This window comes from Cryptomeria japonica, chromosome 7 (assembly GCF_030272615.1).
Source record: "Cryptomeria japonica chromosome 7, Sugi_1.0, whole genome shotgun sequence".
NCBI classification, from domain to species: Eukaryota; Viridiplantae; Streptophyta; class Pinopsida; order Cupressales; family Cupressaceae; genus Cryptomeria; species Cryptomeria japonica.
This window is the reverse complement of record NC_081411.1, coordinates 415,909,455-415,931,813: the sequence shown is the minus strand read 5'-3', so window position 1 is coordinate 415,931,813 and position 22,359 is coordinate 415,909,455. Positions and strand designations below refer to the sequence as shown.

At 36.1% G+C, this 22,359-nt stretch overlaps 1 pseudogene; it reads right to left on the bottom strand.

The window, feature by feature from the left end:
* LOC131855834 (elongation factor 2-like) overlaps nucleotides 1–14,879 on the bottom strand; it is a 47,495-nt pseudogene extending 32,616 nt beyond the window's left edge.
* Nucleotides 14,880–22,359: the final 7,480 nt, after the last annotated feature.

Here is a 22,359-nt window from a genome sequence, read left to right as displayed (position 1 = left end):
AATATGATATTAGACTTGAATTATCTTATAAGAAAAATAAAATAAAAAATTAAATAGTCTAGTATGTGAAAAATGTGACATAATTAGTTAAATAAATAAAATGTCTATTTAAATATAATAAAATGATAGTTAATTATTATTATTATATTTGATTTTTAATATATTTTTTTTGGTAGGAACTACCAAGGGGGTGAATCCCTAATATAAATCATGACTAAAACAATCTCAAATAGAAGTGCATCAAACCCTTGAAGGGGTGCATTCCAATTAGAATTAGTATTACTTTTTTTGAGGTGAGAATGCAAAGACATCTTATGGGGACCCAAACTTGAGGTTTTCTTTCATTTTCCTTTGAACCACTTTCCACTCAGTTGTTTCAATTTTAGATAGGCGGGGTTCACCAAGATCTAAAGACTCATTAACTGTGCTAGACTCAATGAGAGTTTCAAATTTATTTGGTGGGGCATGAGAAACATTCAACTGTGGGAAAAAAGGTCAACAATTTAGGACACTACATTTAGCTCGCACTTTATCAAGAGTATGAATGTATTCTTTTACTCATGGTAAAGTATGAAGAACCTAAAGATTATCTCATTGAAACAATTAAGAGATGAGATGAATGTAATCTTAGTGAGGCAGTAAGCCCCATGACTTAGGATCTTATCAATCTACAATATTAAATGAAAGGTCAAGCACAAGTGACCAAATATGGTCAACATTGGAAATATACATGGAGCATGTATACAAGACAAGGTATGACATCTAGGACTAGTAAAATCCTTAGATACATAATAGGAGCCATATCCAAAAAAATAAGGCATGACCTCTAGGACTAGTAATAGCCTTGATACTTACTAGGAGTCATGCCACAAACACACAAAGCATGTCCTCTATGACTATCAAGATCTGCAGATACTTACAAAGATCCATGTCCATAAGGGGCTCATAAGTCACAAAGAGAGAAATTTATGTTATGCTACCTATGGCTCATGAATTGGCGAAGGACTCAAAAGCTAATAAAAACCCTCACATATACTAGTTGAGTTTTATGAAAATGGTATTGGAGATTATAAACAAGTAAAAATACTTTATTTATCAGATAATCTTGATTTAATTATACTAAAATAGGATATTATGATCTAGCACAGAGAACTTCATGGTGTGTGCTCAAAGTGAACAACCAATCTCATGGTGTGTGCACAAAGTGAAAGACATAGAGGAATGTATGCCCACACCTTAATGTTATTTCATATGCCAACTAGGAGAAATTTCCTTTAAGGTAGTATCCATTCCAAGACAAGCACGTCGCAACAATGAATTGACCCCAACATAGGCAATTCCTAGTGATACAACACCACATAAGGGATCCAAAATCCGAGGGTCAATATGAATAAAAGGTAAATGTTGTAAATCAATATGATTTTTTTGAATTGACCTCATCCTTGAAATATAATGTAATTATGAGTACAAACTATTGAACACAATGTACCACTAAGAGGGGGATGAATCAATGGTTCCCAATATTCTATTCCTTCTAAACCAAACTCTTGGTCCTGGTTAGCAAATCAGACACAAGGAGGATATACCGGTGACATAAGGAAAGTGATAAAATACAAACACACAAAGATACACAACACATAACACCGGATATATGAGGAAAACCCAAAATGGGAGAAAACTCAATGAGAAATTCCAGCCTTACAATAAACACGGTTACAATGTTTAGGGCACCAACCCCTTATTTAGGGCACTAACCCAAGGAGCACTAACCCCTGATTTTAGGGCACCAACCCCTGCACCGAGCTCCAACTCAGTGATCACAATGATTATAAGAAATATAATAGTTATAGCCTTGTTACAAGTGAGTTTTGTAACACTTGCAATCTAAATAGTTCATCGGTTTAACTCTTCTCTATCAGTTCTCTTCTGTTCAATTCTCTGTTGGTTCACTGTCCTCTGTTTATATCCTTTCTGCCTTGACTCTATCTTCCATAACCTCCACTAGTACACTCTCTCTTTTCCTTCACCTTCAACAACTTTCTTCTTGAATCTCCCTTGCTAGTTGACACAATTTTTATCCTTTCTGGCAGCTTGCCAGTTGCTCTAACCTTACTAGTAAAACCTCTGATAAACCCTCTTACCGGTTCAACTTTTATGTCAGTCAGCTCCAACACTTAGATGCTTTTGATCTTCTCTCTAATCACTCTTTTCTCTCTCAGTTACTCTATCTTTTCTAGCATCTAGCATCATCATCTTTCATCTTCGGTCTGCATACTTATACTTGGATTTCCCACCAAGACTAGAGTTCAAACAGTGGCACACTAGGGATTTTCTCCACCAACTCAATCTGTATCAAATATGATCGGATCTCATCTCCTCGATTGATGATTTGCAGTAGATCAACCATCACCGCCATTTCTAATGAAATCTGTACACGCTTTCTATATTTAGCAGCCTGCAACTTGTTTTCCGGCCTTGCTCTGTCAATCACCATTAATGCCTCAGTTGTTTCCTTCAACCAAGGAGAACAAAGATCAAATTGTCCTACTTGATTTACATCACCAAAAAGATTTTGCATCTTGATCCGCCTCGAGCCACACTTCTTTTGTCATTGACTCATGATTTACGATTTCCTTATTTAAAGTCGACCTCTCATCACCTACCACGTCGACGGACACTTCACCGACCTATGGATGCTTGCCACCTGGTATCCACATGTCATCCTTGTCGACATCCACCTCTGTTCAGTCTACTGAGTCAGTTTAGATTCATCTACCGACCAAGAAATACTATCGGTGCTTGCTCACCGGTTCACTAACCCTGCCTGTACATGTCACCATACCGATTATCCTTCATGCCTGTCTTCCTCTGTTCTGTCGATGGGTCAAACTGACTTGTCATCAAACACATCGATTCATTTCCTAATTCTATTTACTGATGATATTATACCTGCCTTCATACTTATATTATCCTTGAGTAAAACATGTCATTAATGCACATCCTGATAATCATGCCTACCGATGGATTACACTCTTCTCTGTTGTCTTTTTCTTTCTTACCAGTGGTCATATTTACTTACCGATAAACATACATGTCGGTAACATCTCCTTCTTGGAACCTTCATTCACCTTGCATACCGGTAACCATCCATATAGTGACATGCTATACATACCAGTTGACATCAATGACAATGCAATGCCAACAATCTCCCCCTTTGGCATTGATGTCAACATACTCTACATTTATTCAACCAATTCATTCTCCCCCTTTGAAAACAATGACAAAGGGCACAAAATCTGCACGTACTTATCTCTCCCTTTGTCAAATCTCCCCCTTTGTCCAGCAAATGGTTCAAGAGTAAAAAGCTATGGCAGTGAACTCCCCCTGAACCATAGATCTCGATACACATTTAAGTGCATGAAGCAAGTGACACAACTCTGAACTTGTGTCTTAGATACTCAAATGGGCTTACCGGTAGAGGCATGGTGAAGATATCAACTACTTGTTCACCCATAGGGACATACTCTACCTTAACCTCCTGATCTACCACCTTCTCCGTGAGAAAATGATATTTGATGGCAATATGCTTTGTCCTTGAGTGCATAATTGGGTTATTTGATATGTTAATTGCACTAGAATTGTCACACGGGATGGAAATAGGGTCAGACATCTCTACCTAAATATCCTTGAGGGTCTGCTTCATCCATAGCACCTGAGAACAAAATGTGGTAGCAACAATATATTCTACCTCAGCAGTAGATAGGGAAATTGAATCCTGCTTCTTGTTGTGCCATGAGACCAACCAATTACCTAGGAAGAATGCACCACCACTTATGCTCTTTCAATCATCAATGCAACCTACCCAATCAACATCAGTGTAGGCATGTAAGGTAAAATCCCCTTTCTTGGGATACCATAGTCCATAATCAAGTATCCCTTGTAGATACTGGAATATTCTCCTAACTAGATTCACATTTGACTGTTTGGGTGCAACTTGAAATCTAGCCACCATGCATATTGCCTGCACTATCTCCGGTCTAGAAGCAGTAAGATATAAAAAATTGCCAATCATGGATCTATACAATGTCTGATCCACTACCGGTGATTCATCATCCTTGCTCATCTTGCATCAGATCACCATGGGAGTACTTACCGGTTTGTTGTCTTCCATTTGGAACTTCTTCAACATATCTTTGGCATACTTGGTTTGAGAGATAAATATCCCTTTACCTTGTTGTGAAATTTGCAAACCAAGAAAGTAGGACAACTCTCCAAGCATTGACATCTCAAACTCTGATTGCATCTGATCAGCAAACTCTTTACACAAGATATCCTTATTGCCTCCAAAAATGATGTCATCCACATATATGACCATAATAATCATGTGGCTTCCATCCACTTTAATACAGATTACTATTTGCACTCCCTTTTTTGAACCCCTTCTCCTTTAGATACTTATCTAACCTTGAGTACCATGCTCTGGGAGCCTGCTTTAAACCATGTAGTGCTTTCTTCAACCAACACACAAAGGTTTCATCATCATGTAGCAAAAAACCTTCTGTTTTTTCCATTTATACTTCCTCTTCTAAATTTCCATTTAGGAAAGAAGATTTGACATCCATTTGATCAACTTTATAACCCTTGTAGGAAGAGAAAGAAAGAAACATCCTAATAGCTTCTAGCCTAGCCACTGGTGCAAATATTTCTTCAAAATCAGTACCTTCTACTTGATAATATCCTTGGCAAACTAACCTTGCTTGTACCTCACAATCTTCCCTTCTTCATTCATCTTGTTCCAGTATACCCACTTTGTTCCAATGACATTTTTATCAACCGGTCTAGGAATTAATTCCCAAGTCTTATTCTTCTCAATTTGTTGTAGTTACTCTTCCAATGTATCCATCCATTTCTGACTTTTGTTGGCCTCATTGAATGTCTTAGGTTCCATTTCAGTCATGAGGCATAAATTGACTTGTTCATCATTTCGGGTAAGTCTTCTTCTAGTCTGCACACCATCACTCTTGTTACCTAAAATCTTCTCTTCGGGGTGGTTTTTCTGCACATACTAGTTAAGGACCTTATTGGATGCTTCTTCGGATTCATTGTCTGACTAAGCTTCTTCACCTTCATCACCAGAATCATCATGCCGGTTGACTTGAGTATTTATTCCTTTAAGAATATCTTCATCTACTCTCACATTCACACTCTCAATGACTCTTCTTAGTATTTTGTTGTAGCATTTCTAGGCCTTACTGTGAGTTGAGTAACCAAGGAAAATACCTTCATCACTCCTAGAATCAAAGCTTCCCAAGCCATCCTAATCTCTTCTAATGAAGCATTTACTCCCAAACACCTTGAAGTACTTGACTGGTGGTTTCCAGACATATCACAGCCCATAAGGTGTCATCTTGTTATTTGTTCTCAATTGAACCCGGTTCAAAGTATATGTTGCAGTATGAACCGCTTCCTTCCAATAAATATCTGGTAAGTTTGCCTCATTCAACATAGTTATATCCATCTCCTTGACTATCTTGTTCTTCCTTTTTACCACACCATTTTGTTGTGGTGTCCTAGGGGCTGAGTATTGTCTTCTGATTCCATGTCTTTCACAGTAGTCCTCAAACTCATTTGATGTGAACTCTCCACCCTGGTCTGATCTTAGGCATTTCAGCTTGCATCCGCTTTCCTTCCCTGCCATCTTCTGTAAGATCTTAAATCTATCAAATGCTTTTGATTTATCATGAAGGAAACTGACCCATGTCATTCTTGAGTAGTCATCAATGAAGAGCATAAAGTATCTCTCACTGGTAAGAGCTCTTGTCCTAGTTGGACCACACAGATCAGTATGCACTAGTTCTAGTGGTCTTGAAGTATTATATTCCTTAGTCTTGAAGCTCACCTTAGTCTGCTTTCCTCTTACACATTCATCAAAAAATGTGCTTACTGGTTTGATGATCAGTGGTATATTTATCACAGAGCCCTTTTTTCTTACTATAACCAGATTATCAAAATTTATGTGGCCTAATCTCTTGTGCCACAACCATCTCTCATCTACCCATCCCATCATGCATTGGGACTCATAGCATTCCTCTAGATTGTACACATTTCCAGCTGTTCTTTTACCTTCTGGTACAATCTAACCAATACTCTCTTTTCTTATCTGGAAACCGGTAGAGTCAAAAGTGAATTTATATCCTTTATCACACATCTAACTCACACTTAGCAAATTGTGTTTTAGACCTTCTACATAATATACATCATGTGCCTTCAATTTATCATCAATATTCAAAGTACCTTTGCATTTTATCTTGATGGAGGAGTTATCTCCAAATCTTATTGAGCCTCCAATCCAATCTTCAAGCTTGATAAATTTATGTTTATCACCAGTCATGTGGTTGGAGCAACCACTATCTACAACCCACAAGTTTCTTCTTTCTGCATGTAGGGTAGTCTACACAATCAGACTTGATTATGCTTTGTTCTTGTGTTTCTCAACCCAAACCAGTTTCTCTTCTTTCTTTTTGTATGTTGCAACTTCTTGTTTTAGTTTAACTATCGGTTCTTGATCCGGTACTAACTTCTTTGGCTTGGTTGTCCTGAGTTTGCAATGTTTTGAAATGTACCCAAACTTTTGACAATTATAACACTTTATATTGACATTAAAAGATGAATCTTTAAAACTATTGTAGGATACTAGTTGACTTCTCCTACATTCAAAACTCCTATGACCAAATCCATTACACTGATAACAAACAACATCCATACCCCGAAGTGTAGAAAAATATGTTTTTCTTTCAAAACTAACAAGGGCCTTATTCATTAGTCTACAAATGACAACTCCATGTCCGAACTTATTACACTGATAGCAATAACCATGGAAATTGGGTACATACCAGTCTTGTTTCTTTGAACCGTAAAATCTTTGTCTTACCGGATGTCTTCCTCTCATGTTGTTGATTCTGGTGAATCCTTCACTATCCACCTTGGGCTTTCTTTTATGATTTGAATACCGATATGATGTGTGAACCTTTTGCTTTTGAGTATACCGGTTCATAGGATGATTTCTTGTAGCCTCAGCATAGGTCTTCTTGTTGGTATCTTTGCTAACTCTAAAGATTTGCTTCTCTTTACTTTCACTTGAGGAAGCGAATTGTATCTCCTTACCGGATGTGTCTTGGCTATTTGAACATTGTCCTTCCTCAAATCCTAAACCATCGGTGTCTTTTGAATGCCTATGTTTGTTCAACATCTTGTCTAAAGCTTCAGTGTTGCCCTCATACTTTCTCCTCATCTTCAATTCATCCTTGCTCTTTTCTAGCTCCTTTCTGAGCCTTACAATTTCTTCTTCCAAATTTTGCTGCTACTTTTCCTTATTTATCAATTCGGAGGATGTAGCTTCACATATCCTCTTAGCTTCTTCCAACTAGAGTTGTAGATTAGAGATTGTTTTCTTGGAATCCTCCAGAGATTCCTCCAATTGTTCTTGTTCCTTTGCAATAGCATGCTTAACCTTTTTTATTTCTTTTCTTGTCTTACTTAGCTCCTCAAGAGCACTTATGAGCTCACCTTCTAGATCCACTTCAGCTTCAATATCTTCATCTTCCTCATATTCAACAACCAATTCATCCAGTGCCATAAAGAGATTAACTTCTCTTTCATCCTCATGACAATCATCTTTTGATGTACTTTCTTCATCTATGGCATCATCCTCAATGGTATATAGGTTTTTCTACTTCTGGTAGCTTCTTCTTCCTTGTTAGTTTACTTTCTTCTCTTTGTCTTTATCGGAAGATCTGCCAGAGCTCCTTTTCTCATCTCCACTAGTTTCACTATAGGGACATTTTGTAGCAAAGTGTTTTATTTTACCATAGTTGAAGCATTTGAGTGGCAGCTTTCCTTTATACTTACTGGATCTTGTCTTGAGATTTCTAACAAATTTTGCTACCTCTACATCCGAGACTTCACTAGATCCTTTATGAGAAACTTCTTCCTTGCCCTTTTTTTATGGAATTGAAAGCAACCTCTTTCCTTGAAGATCCTTCTCTGGATGTCCTCATCTCATAAGCAATTAAGGAGCCAAATAACTCATCCATTGTGAAGGTTTTCAAATCCTTGGATTCCTCTATAGTAGAGACTTTAGTATCATACTTAGATGTGAGTGATCTAAGTACCTTTTTGACAGTAACTTCATCAGTAACTTCTTCTCCAAGTCCCCTAATGGTGTTCATAGTTTCATCTACCCTATGAAGATAATCTGCAATCTTTTCTTCATCTTTCATCTTCAAGCCTTCAAGTTGACCTCTTAGTGATTTCAGCTTGGCCTCTTTGACTTTTCCATCTCCTTCAAAGAATCTCTGCAATTTATCTTGTCTTCTTGACGGATGAGCAGTGCATAACCTTAACAAACTCATTATCTGACAACCCACTGATAAGTGGGGAATAGACTTTATTGGTCCTATTGATCCTCCCTCTAATGGTAAATCTTATATCCTTGTATGTATTGATTATATTACCAAATGGGTGGAAGTTAGAGCTATGATACATGCTAGGGATAATAAAGTTGTAGAATTCATTTATGAAGAAATTTTTACTAGGTATGGAGTCCCCACGGAGCTAATAATTAATCAAGGGCCACAATTCACTTCTAGTTTAATAACAAACCTAATGAATGATTAATATATTTATCATAAAAAGTCAACTCCATACCATCCCCAACTCAATGGCTAGGCAGAGGTCACAAACAGGGAAATTGAGGCCATTCTCACAAAAATAATAAGTCTCCATAAGATGGACTAGGCATCTAGGTTACCTGAGGCAGTCTGGGCTTGCAGAATAACATGGAAGACAACTATCGACTTCACACCATTTGAGCTACTTTACAGAAAAATAATTGTTCTTCCAATAGAATTTGAATACAAGACTCTACGGACGACCCTTGACTTGGATATAAATATTGCTAAAGCAGAGCAGGAACGTATTATGCAGCTTAATGCCCTTGATGAATATAGAAAGAAATCTCTTCATCATATAGAGATCATCTAGCAACAACAGGCCTAATGGCATGATAAGCATCTCAGAAATAAGAAATTTTCCCCTGGAGATTGGGCGTTGTTATATGACTCTAAATATCAAGATACTCAGGTTAAGTTGCAGACACGTTGGATGGGACCCTATGAAGTTACTGAGGTCTTTGACAATGGTGTTGTGCGACTCACCATAATAGATCTGGTCCATTTCAAGTTGTTGGTAAATGGCCATAGGCTTCACCTTTATCACAAGACTAGTTCTAAACAGGAGTTCCTGCAACAATTCACGGATAATCCAAATTTCAAATTTGCTACGGGAAACTTTGGCGGACTTCCTAGTTCGCCACGTGCTAAATAAGGTTCTATTTTACAACTTCCTAATAAATTTTTCACGTCCACATGGAAATGCTTTCTTCTTTCTTCTTCCTTCATTCCACCTCATCTCTATCTTTCACTTTTTCATCTATCCTCATTTTATTTAATTATTTGGCTCTATTGTTGCATTGCACGCTTATTGGCAACCACATAAACACCAATAATTATTACTTATTATGCATCACAACTTCAGGTATGTGTGCACATATTTTTGTACTTATTACTCTTAATTACATTTAATTTGAGTTTTTTCCTTATCATTACTGAATATCATTTATTTTTCAACCTGCCTGTATTGACATCCCTTCCCATGTGTGGACCCATGTGAAATTTTGGTTGTGGGGAGGGGTTATTTGATGATGTGTTTTTTTTTTGCAAAGTGCGAAGTAGAATTCTTCAAATTTTCACATTAGTCACCTTGCAAAAAAAAATTTATTTTAAGCTATCCTAAGCTTAGAGTCATGCTTTTCCTTTGAAATATCTTTCTTGTCACCCTGTTGTCTTCAGTTTAGACGTGTGATAAATGAAGTGCCATAACTAGCTCCATAATATGTAACGATTGGGGGTGGCAAGTTAAAAAAAATTGTTACGCTTCAGAAGGAAGGGAATCGCCTTGTATTGAGAGAATATTGAGTCTTCAAAAATGGGAGGACCACCAATCAGGCATGAACTAGTAGACCATGAACTTCTTCTTCTAGATGTAGACTGTGAGCCAGTATTTCAAGCAAGTGGGGGGTTGGATTACTTTCTTAAGCTCGACAGTCTTAACAATGTTGTGGCCTATGAGTTTGAATCCACATTTCAAGATGGGGAAGCCATAGTACGAGGGGTTAAAGTAGTAGCCACAAAAGAACACATAGCTGAGATAATCAGACTACTTGCAGTTGGATAAAAATTCTTAGACACCTTTGATGCATGAACAACAAGGGCTGGATTCACACTTTCAAGAGATCCTCCATTAATGGTTACCAGGCAAGGTACAAGTAAGACATCTCTGCTAGAAGAATGGGATCCTAGAGTAGTGTACATTATTAAGTATCTTACCTATGAGGGTTGTCAATCTCTTCTATATGCTATACATTTTAGCTTCTCTCTCATCTCCACCACGAAAGATACATGAATGTTCCAAGTGTTTTGTACCACGTGCTAAATAAGATGTCTATGGAAACACAAAAAGGTAGGGAATAATTTGTGTCCCACCGTTGTTTGATTAAGTTATTGGTAGAGAGAAGTGTACAAGAAACAACCCTCGGTTATCTTGGGATAGTTTTCTTAGAGGAGAACGAATTTAGAATTTACGATCTGTATCTCAACCCAAGACTTCTAGAAAGAAAAGGTAGAGAAAATAAGTTTCAGAAGCCTCCTCTTCAAAAGACCATAATGATCAATCTTTTCTGAAAAAGATGCAGAGAAAATGAAAACCCTAGCACCCTCACCCTCTTCTAAAAAGCAGAAGGAGGAGTCTGTAAAAGTTAAAACACCATTAAAGGAAACATCTAAAGAGTAGGAAGAATTTTTTATGCAAAGGGTGTCTGATCTTCTGCAGTCAAAGCAAAAATAATGCATTCCAAACCCTCTGATTCGCCTTTAAGGCATCTAAGTAACTGTAATTTAGGCAAATCTAAAAGAAAAGTAAAGATAATTCCCAACAAGTGGTTATAGATGTATACACCTAAAAAATGGTCTGAAGATAATTAATTAAACAAGCAATTATTTAATTAATCCCCCTTCCTAATTTAATTGAATTCATTAAGCAATTTGATTAAATTCTCCCTTTCATCTACTTATTAATAAATCTAAGGATTTATTTAATAGGTTCATTTCAATAGTCCCCTTTGATTAATTAATTCAAATTAATTAATCCTCCTCCCACTTCAATTAATTCTTCTAATCTCCTAATTAATTAAAACAAATCAATTTATGAATTGTTGAGAATCAATTAGTCTTTTCATATTATTTGAATTTTTAAATTCAAATTACTCACGTGCCTCCTAACTTCTAATCACCTAACCTAACCATCCCTCTAACCTAACCCATTCCACCTAGCCTTGTGTTTTACCAACCCTATCCTATCTTGCACATCCTAACCTCCTTATTCTAACCTCCTATGGTGTGGATATTTTCTTTTTGAGACACATGGCACTTTGACCACATGTCTCCTCTCTTGGACACTTGCCCTTTTATGAGAAAATATCCTTGACACTTGTCACCACAAAGATGACAAGTGTCTCTTCCTCCAACCTCTTCTCCAACCTCCTCCAATTTCACCCTTGATATCTTCAGACTCAATCTTGACCGTCGATTCCTGCCACCTCAGCTTTGGCCTTGGAATTCCTATAAATATCCCCTATTTTGGAGCAATAAAGATCCCATCTCATTTTCATCTTATGTGTTGGTACTATAGGCATATCCATTCTAGCATATCATTTGAGCATTGTTATTATAGGCATTTGCATCTTAGATCTAGTTTAATTTGATCATTTCCTAGCATAATTGTTGAATCATGTAGCTTAATCAATCTCTTTTCTAGCTTAATTGCATCATCATCATAGCTTAATCATGCATATCATTAGCTTAATTAGTCTCTTGGATCAATCTAGAATAATCAATCTCATCTTTTCACATCATTATCATTTCAAATCCTCCGTCTAGGTGTAGTCAAGTCACTGGGATTGCTTATCCAACTCTGAGAGAAAATCCATACTCGCATCTCTTAGGAGGTGATACGTCGCTTTGTCATGTTTTTATCTTTCTTTTTCTTATGATTTCCTAACCATGCTTGTAATGATCTATTGAGTGTTTTGTGTTGTAGCTGCAGGTATCACACTTCTCATAGAGCACGACAATAGAAAGTGAAATTGAGTAAGATGACAATTCTGTAGGAGAATTGGTAAGGAAGATGTACAATAAACCACTATCCAGAGTTCCAACTCCTCCCTCTCCTCATTATTTTCCACAAGAAAATATATGCACGGAGAAGAAAGAGGGGATAGATCTAACTATTAATCTGAATGTGTTGCTGCAAGATGGTACTCAATTAGGAACTGAAGGGATGGTTGGTTTGGATAATCTTGCAGTCACTGTGGAGCAAATGGCTTCTGCAAGTCAAGAAGAAATAATGATGTGCTTACCAATTCCTCCAACATTCAGGTGGCCAGAATTGTTGTTTCAGATATACCAAACCATTCAAGAGGAACATGAAACCTGGAAATAAGAGAAGGGAAAATTGTAGAATGAAATTAATAGGAAGGATAAGGAAATTTTTAAATTGAAAGCCAATTTGGGAGAGTTCATGGAGTTAGTCCCTCAAATTGCGCAATGTCGGCCTCCACCCAAAGTATATATTATTATACTTAATAGAACTATATCTTTCCTATTAGTTATCAAGGGAGTTTTTTTGTTTATGTTCTTCTCTGCTAACCCCAAGAGAGTTTCTATGTGCATATGAGACTTCAAATTCTATTGATAAAAACTTGCTTTGTGAGTTATATTTGCATAATTATGCAGTTCTAGTTGACACTCATTGGAACCCTCTATTATACGTTGGTGATGTTCAGCTCAAGGCATTCATGTCTTACATCCAGAATCAGAATAGTTGGGGCAATAGTTTAGGCAATACAGGGATCTGGAATTAAGAGCTGAGACATCTGACTCAGACAATGTATTATACCAATGGAATCAAATTTTAAGTGACAACAAGAAAAAAGACCTTATTTTGACAAAAAGGGAACAAGTGTATAGAGAATATGAAGCAAGGCTAAGACTTCAGCATGCATGGTGTTTGGATACCTTGCTTAATGATGGAACAGGCTACCAAATGAGTTAAAGCAGCAAGAACCACACTCTCTGCAAAACTACCATGCAATGTTTAAAAGGGAAATTAGGTACATCCAGTTGGGAAGATCATTGCAGGAAAGGTGGATTCCTCTCACATTTTACCCTCCACTTTTACTATACCCTGTTCCAAATTGGAAGAACCTTCAGACATATGACAAAGAAGCTGAGGATACCCGTTGGAAAGAAATAGAATAAAATCAGGGTTTTTACTTGGATCTATATGTTTAGGCTATAGGGGAGATAGGGGTGACAGATTTTAGAAATGAAATATTTCAGGAACATGAAAATGCTTGAGAACAAGCATTAGTTAGGTTGGGGGGAAATGACGAGTCATCTTTTTGGCTATTTTATATGAACTTTATATTATGGTAGATTTTTCATTTTGTGACTCAGACATTATGGTTGAGATAGATATAATCTTTTTTTGTGTTTAACCTATGAACTTTACTACCTATTAAACAACCTTATAAATGATATATGAAATCCATTTTAATGATAAGGGAATGCTTGATTAAATGTTGATTAAAAGTAGTATTGTTCAAATATATGTTTTTGATTAAGTAAAAACAGGTTTTAGGGGACCTGCAACCCTATTACAATTCAAAAGATAAGCAATAAAGAGACGAAACAAAACAGCTGCAAACACCGGCACAAAAACCAGCAACAAAGAAAAAGATAACAAGAAGCCAACAAGAAGTTGGCTCCAAACCTAGCATTACAAATTACTTGAAAACTTTAATAGATTCCTCAACATTTTGAACCAAGAGCATCATCGCCTTGGCCGCTTCCCTTGGGTCATTGTTTTCCTCTCTCAGATGGCTATCTTTCGTATTGATCTCCATCCCAGTAGTGTTTTGCCTTGTTTTGTGCCTGGGAGTCTGGTGGGTGGTGCTGGAAGTTGGAATATCATCAATAACAACCAGATTCTTTTCCTGATTTTTCCTTTCTAGATGATCCACCAAAGCATTCATGTTCTGTGATGAGACTTTGAGGACCTGGAGACTATGGTTCATGAATTTTTTTAGAGCCTTCTCAGTACGGTCGACCTTGGAGTTGATGTTGTCTTTATCCTCTTCAGCCTGTTCTTTCAAGGTTCTTATAACATCCTCTAGGTGTTTCAAATCCCCTTTGATCAAATCCTTTTCCAGCCAATCCTCCATCTCGATTTCCTCTTTAGCTTCACTGGTTTCCATCTCATCATTCTTTTTCCCATCGTCCTTAATCAGCTTATTAATCTTGTTGTCCAATTCCCTCTATTTACTTTGCATGCTGGTAATGTTGTCGACAACCCATTTCTGGAAGTTGAAGGTCTCTAGAGCACAGTTACAGGCAATATTTAGGATGGTGTTGTTAGGATTGTCATCCTCCTTAAAATTCAGAGCCACATTCCTGCTGTCCGATCCCATAGGGTTAGAGTGAGGGTTTTTTAGATTTACCCCCTTCATCCTCTTCACCAATGTTCGCATCCTTTTCATACTCCATATCATTTTCAGATTCCTTACCCTTTTCCTCCTCCACATCACAGTGCACCTCCATGTCCGCATTATCTGTGTCAGCTTTCCTTTTTTTGTGGGTAGAAGCGCTAAGCTGTTTTGAATCTGAATCCAAATCTTTGCTGCTCTCAGAAATATGTGCATTCATGATCAGAGGGTCATCTTTGGCCACCCTAGTCTTGTCCTTCAGATGTTCATAGATGAGCAATATAAGCCCCTGATGGGCTATAGGGTAGGAGTTTGGCTTTTTAGCGTGGTCAGCAAGACTCTCATTCAGAGAGGACGCTAAATAAAAAGGTAGGGAAATTTTGGCCCCATGACGGAAGTGATTCAAAATAGCAAAGTGATAGTTATAAATTTTTGTAAATCTATCGTCAACAATTAAATACTCCATTAAAACCCTTAAAACTTTTTGCCAAAAGGGCTTTACCTGCTGAGGAATGTAATAGGAAATGTTGTCTTTCTTCACAAGTTGTCCCTTCTCATCCTTCGATTTCGGGAAGATTTTGAACACCTCAAATATATGTTGTGTGTTAACTTCTATATATACAGCAGGAGGAAAGACCAAGTCAACAAAGGAAATTTGTTGTTGATTCGATGCAATCTTGATCAAATAGAACTATTGAACTAGTCAAGCCAACAACTGATAACTATCATAAAACTCCTAGTTGCCGTTGATGCAATTGTTGGTTCAAAACATGTCAGTTTGTTGAGGAAATCTAGAGGAAACCTTGGCCTATATTTGTGCATGAGACTGAGTCCTTGGTTAGAATCTTTGAGTTGACTGTCATGCAGCCACAAAAACTCTATTTTGTGATTGTTCTTGCAACCAAAAGAAAGTAGAGTTTATGGTTACTAGGTGGTTAGTTCATTTTCTGCATAAAGTTATAAGTTTCATATTAAGTAGATTAAGTTGATATCAGAAGAACCAACTTTAGAATTCAGTGCTTTCCATCAATTTCTTATTTAGTTGCTTCAAGCTTAAGTTAAGTGTCCCTTATGAGTTTCTTAGTGCATATATAGTGCAGACCTATTTCAAGTATATGTTCTTAGGTTGACAAGTGAATGGATTTCTGATTAATGAATTAGTAGTCGAATGATGCAGAGAATTGAACCTTTCGGTCAAGAAAATGTGTCTTATTTACTAGGGCATTATTAGGAACCAATAGAAGGATTAACATATTATAATTGATTAAAGTGGGATAGGCCCAAGCCTTTACATAACCACCACGTAAGCACACAAAAGGAGGAAATCTTGAGCAATGAGACCACCAAGACCAAAAGACCCAAAAAAGGACAAACCCTTTTTTGACATGATGCTTTTTCCCAAAGCACCTAACCAACGAGACCATAGGCCCACACTAAAATCACATAATCAGAACAAGGGGGTTTAAGATAGCACCTCGAACCAACTTCCAAACAAAACCCTTACACTGAAAACAAAACATTCGAAGAAATGGAAAACAATTAACATGTTTTGAAAGGCTTTCCGCAACCTTTAGTATAGAATCTTTTCTCATACCATTTAATGTTTTCTTGTATAAAAAGTTCAATAGTAGTAGCATTGTAGTTAGATTGATGCCCATTAGATAAAAAAATTGGCAAGCTATTAGTTCTTCCACTTGATATTTCAATGGGGTCCCTCTCATATCAAAATAGAAGTAGTATAAATTTGTCATTTTTTTTTATTTGAATATGATTCAATTCTGCCTGTTGTTTGTACCCAATATATAACATATATAATATTACCATATCAAAATTTTAAAATCTAGAGGATTCTGTGATGGTTTATGAAGTGGATGAACTATCTGCAATTAGATTTGAACCTTTGTCTACCATGTTTCATCGCTTCTCTATTTAGGTACCTTTCTATCATTCTATAACGTCTTCCATTACGATTGTGTTTTCTTCATTCACTTCGCACTTCTGCAAGCCTGGTTAAGTTTATTTTGTATCTTGTAATTAAGTTTATTTTGTATCTTGTAACGTCTTTGTTATTTTTTAATTATGCCTTTGTTCACTAGCTTCACTTGCTATCTTTAGTTACGTATCTCACCTTTTTTTTCCAAATCTTTATGCGTGTAAAAGATTCCATTTTCTTTAAAGTTAAAATTTAAAATTTCAAGCTTTTAATTTAACTTGCATTTACGTACAATTTTTTACAAGAACTAGCTATGTCTTTCATTTTTAAAAAAAAATGTATAACACGAAGATTAATGAACCGTTTTAGAACCAGATTAACAGCGTCCATTTTTTTCATATCTATTTCATTATTTTTTAACTCTCAGATTTTTTTTAATTAAAAGAAGCTTTCAACAATTCTCTCTATAATTAAATTTCAATTTACTTAGATGAAAGTTAAAAGTTTTTTTTTTTTAAAGTTGTGTTTAAGTTTCTTAATATAAAGTTTTAATTTAAACTTTTGAGTTAAGTTTATATTTTCTATTAAAGTTTTTTAGAAAAACAAATATGATTTAAAGTTTTAAATTTAAACAAAATATTTTAAATTATTGTATTTATCTTTTAAAAGATTTGATTTTTTTAAAAAATAAATTTCATTTATTCTTAAAGTTTTTTTAAGTCATTTAAACAAAGGGGTAATTTTTTTTCATTTTCCAACTAACATATTTTTCAAAATTTTGAATAATGTCTATTTTTAAGAAGCAAAAGATATGTACCATATGAACGACCCAAGCAAATAAAGTCATTACTAATGCTAAATTATAATTTGTTCAAGCATTATGAGATTTCTCACAATATTGCCTTGATGAGTATTATTATTGATGTCGATGTTTAGCATGAAATGCTAACAATTTTTCTTGATGTAAAAATCTAATATGGTATTATACCATCTATTTGTATACATAACGATGCATGTTCTGGTAAGATGTGTAGGGAGCCCTTTCTTCAAGGTTAACCATGAAGGGCAACTCAATTGCACCTCATTCATAGTAACCTCTTGGGACCCATGGAGAATACCTCTATCCAGAGCATGGTATGCACTTACATTTGGTGATGATTATGAACTTGGATCTTTTCTTCATAGAAAGGATCAAGTTCTTGAATTTTCTTTTGTTGGATGTCTCATTTCTATTGGAAGGCAATCTAGTTTTAAACTCATAGTTCTTGCAACTGATTACGATAAGGCATATGTTAATAATGTTTTCAATGGTTCTATATAATCATTTGGTGTTAATCTTGAGCTATCCACTCCCTACATAGCTCAAAAAAATGGTGTAGCAGAAAGGAAGGATATAGTGTTGGTTTAGTTTCTAGATTTATGTTTAAACCTCAACAAACTCATTTCAAAGTTGCAAAAAGAGTTTTGAGGTTTGTTAAAGGTACTATTAATGTTGGCTTATTTTATGATGCAAATTGTGCTTTTAATTTAAAAGGATATACTGATTCAAATCTAGAAGGAGATCCCAATGATGGGAAATCTAACTTGTGGATATTTTTTTTTGTTGGTTCAAGTGTAATTTCTTGGAATAGTAAAAAAACAACAATCTACTTCTCTTGGTTCCACATAAGTTGAGTATAAAGCTTGTACTAATGCATCTTAAGAAGCTCTTTGGTTACAAAGATTACTTGAAGAATTGGGGCTACCTCTTGCTCACTTCATTTTAGAGCAAATTGAAAACAAGAAAATTTCTCTTTTGTATTGTAACAATGAAGATCAAGTTGTAGACATTCTCATCAAAGCTACTTTGTAAAGAGAAGTTCCAATTTCATTATAAAAATCTTGATTTGTAACCGATTGAATGGTTTGATGTAAACTCCCCAAGTAAAGCTTAAGGGGGGTTGTTAGGAATTAATCTTTACCTTGTAAAGTTACTTTCCTTTTCCTTTTTACTTGTAGGAATATTCCTAAGGAATCCATACAAATCCTTTGTCTTATTTGAGTTCTCACAACTCATTTTGTTTATTCCAAATATGTGGAATATTAAAATCCCTGCTTATGAGGACTGTGACACTTTGGACACACATAGAATGATAGATGACATCCTTAGACTTGGGAGTTATATTTGCAACTCCTCTCTCACCTCTATATATTGAAGCACCTCTCTCATTTCTTCCATGGAAGCATTTCTATGCTAAGCTCATTCTCTATTTCTCTTCATAATCATGGGGTTTTTTTCTTTGTTTTTCTCCCCTTACAAATCTAGTGTCTCCTTCTTGGATTATGGTGTGCTTGCTCTTGGTTTTGGCTTCTCATTTTTATTGTAAAATTCTACCTTCAAACAATTTCTCATTGATTAGTTCTTTCTTGGTACTTCATGTTATTCTTCTTTCAAGGACCATTGTGAATAGTGATAGACACAAACAAGGATGGAGACCACAAAAATTGGTTTTGAAAGGCACCTAGAAACCTTATAACAGTTGAATCACCTAGCCATTCCAAATATTAAACATCAGAGAATGGACTAGAACAATAAAGTCTAGAGGGTTTTGAAAGGTGTCCCTAAATCTTTTATTGGCAAAAAATCCTACAAACAAAGCTTTATGGACCACCTTAACAGGTCCATAGACAACAATATTCATAGTCACTGCAGAACAACCAACACCAAAAGAGGTGTCATAATCCTCTGAATCACGCTCAACGGAACCTCCAAACTCCAAAAATTCTATTTGTAGAGGACTAGGAATAGGGGAAGTAGTAGAAAGCACCAAGTTGTCCAAACAATAGGAGTGAATATAAATGGAAATCTCCAAGAGAGAAATAGAAACCTTCATCCATCACTGTAAATGAGAACGAGATCTACCCAACTAAGTAGCCTCCACCTCTAGAGGAGGCTCAAAAGGAAACATGGGGATCAACAATATAGGAACCTCCACTAAGATGGGACATCTACCCACCACATCCAAATCCACCACCAGAGCCACCCCAATAGGAATAGTAGGAAATATCATTATCAAAAGCCAATGTCATTACCATTGAGTTTGGAAATCAATGAGGACATGTTCTCTAGCATCATAGAATTTTTTTCTCATGTATTGATGACAAGTTGTTGGTTTATGAGAAGGAAAATGAAGACAACCATGCTTTTCAAAATGAAGAAGTTAACATACACAAGGTTGTTGGTCAAGATGAACATGATGTCAAATTAGAACTCCTAATTCAAGAAGAGAGTTGTCATAAAGCCAAAATCAATCCTCTCATGCTAGAAGTAAAGAGGATATTGAATAAGAGTTTGGGATGACTTAGAGAGGTTTTTCTTATATTTGGATGCTAAACTAGCATCTTTTACAAAGAAAAATCATTAGAAATGAGAGAAAAGTGCAAAAAATTATGTGTTTCTATCAAATCAGTCACACGAAATGGAGTTTACAAATCAAGAAGAGGATAAAGTTCAACAACCGATCAACACCAAGAAAATAAGGAGGGTTCAAATTTTTTCTCTTTTACAAGGACACATCAGATATCTAGCTGAGATGGAGGCAAATAAAGTGTCACAACTTATGTTTGCACCCAAGTATAAAGTTACAATTGAACCCACACGAGTAGTGGAGTTGTCTTGGGTCGTGGGTTTGCTCCCCATTGGTCTTGACTTTGAATCTAAGGCTTGGGCCTACTTTAATGCGCATGGTTTATGGGTGATTGTGTGCATCCTCGAGGAATTAGTCTTGCCTCAACTTGCCCCTTCCTAGCCCCAATCTAGTAGTAATTAAAACCAAGGCAACAAAATTTGAGCAATAGGCTAGGTTGTGGTGATACCCTTGAGTTACCCAAAAAAAGATACAATTGAAGATGAATCCAAATTTTCAATTGAGTTGAAGGAGAATGGTTTCATCTCTTTTATCCACTTCAAAATAAGAATATATATTATTAATTTATGAAGTAGTGAGTGAGTGTACTGACACCTTTCCAACAATATTGTAGTTGTTTGTTACATTCCTACTGATATTGCAACTCTTTTTTGTTGCAAATAAGCACGTGAAGCATTGTAAGTTGCTGAGAAAATGTAGACATTTCACAAAACCAATGAATGGTTTTTTGTTTAGGTCATGTTTATTGGTTAGTGTAGGTTAGGATAGGTTTTTCATTAAATAAGTGCTCTTGCATAATGCCTTATATGCCATTTCATTTAATTGTTGAAGCATAGTTAGTTAGGTGTTGCCTGGTAAAGTTGTTTCCCCATTTTTTCTTATTTAAATGACTCTTTCAGAGGTGTTCACAACTAGTTGGTTGGTAATAATTCAAGGTCACTTATTTTTCAAGGTTGTGAATCAGTCATGTCTTCAATTTGAAAGAGAGTATTTCCATATGTTGTCAAAAAAAAATCCATTAGGTAGCTGGGTCTTTATGGAATCAAAAGTGTTTTTGATTATGGTAAAAAATAGTTTTGAAGGGACCTAAAACCCTTTAAAAATGGTTAGAACCAAGATAAATTATGAAGACCATTACAGAAAAACTAAATGCTGCCAAAGGATAAAATCAAAGAACAAGGCATCCCAATGCCAGCAAAAAACCTGCAAAAAACTAGACAAGGATGAAAGAAGATTAAGCCAAAGTCTTTAAAGTCTCAGTGACCTCTGCCTCCAACTGATTCATTATCTGAGCAACTTTCTTGAAATCCTGGATCTCCTACAAGGGTATTTCCTCCTTCCTCTTTATATTAGCCTGAGTTCTCTTGCTAGGACCCAATGACTCTTCGTTGTCTTTTTCCTTCTCAAGATCCAACTCCACCACCAAGCTACCTTTGTAACCTTAGTCCTTATTAATAACCATGGTGTTCATGCTCTCGACTATGGTCTTGATAACACTATGATTCTGAGACATGATCGAATGGAGAGAATCTTTTATGCTTTTAATTTTCTTCTCAAAAGCCGCAATCTTATTCTCATGGTCTTTTTTCAGAGTATCTAGAGCTTCAACAGTTTTGGTGAGACACTTAATAACTTAAAATTTTTCTTCCTCAATCTAGAGATCATTGCCTCTAGTGCCCTGTCTACCATGAGAGCCCTCACTACCAATATCAAACATTTCCAAATTAATGCCAATAGCCCTTTGTGTAATGTTCGAGTTCTTTATCTCGTGAAATGCCCACTTCATGATGTGAAAAGTGTCCACCACCCCATTTCTTTCAATTTCTAAAATATCATTGGGGTACTCTTCATCCAGGTTGTAAAGGGAAGAATTTGGGTTCAACTGAAGGGGAAAACGAGGCCTATTCTCCCTGTTTATGGAAGGATAAGAATTGAATGAGTACAGGGGAGAATGGGAAATTTGGTTAGCATTATTCAGGGAGGGAGCCTCAAATTTGAGAGATTTACCCTTTGACAAAGGGCGACCCTTATACATCTTTTTGACTTCTTTAGTTCCAAGGCTAGAAGGAAGGACAATCTTTGGGTCTTTAACCTTCCCCTTCCCAGCATGAGAGGGATTAACTAGCTTGGATCTAGTTTTATTTTTCTCCGGAGGGACAAAGAAATCATCCTTCATGTCCGTGTTCCAATCAGCATCATTGGAACTGTGGGTATCCGACTCCACATCCTCCAAAATTGAAATGAGGGGGTAGTTGGGCTTGGCAGATTTAGCTTTAAAATACTCATGGATTAAAACTAGCAAACCCTCATGAAGAATAGGATTAACCATAGGGTTATTTTTATACTCATAAATACTAGCA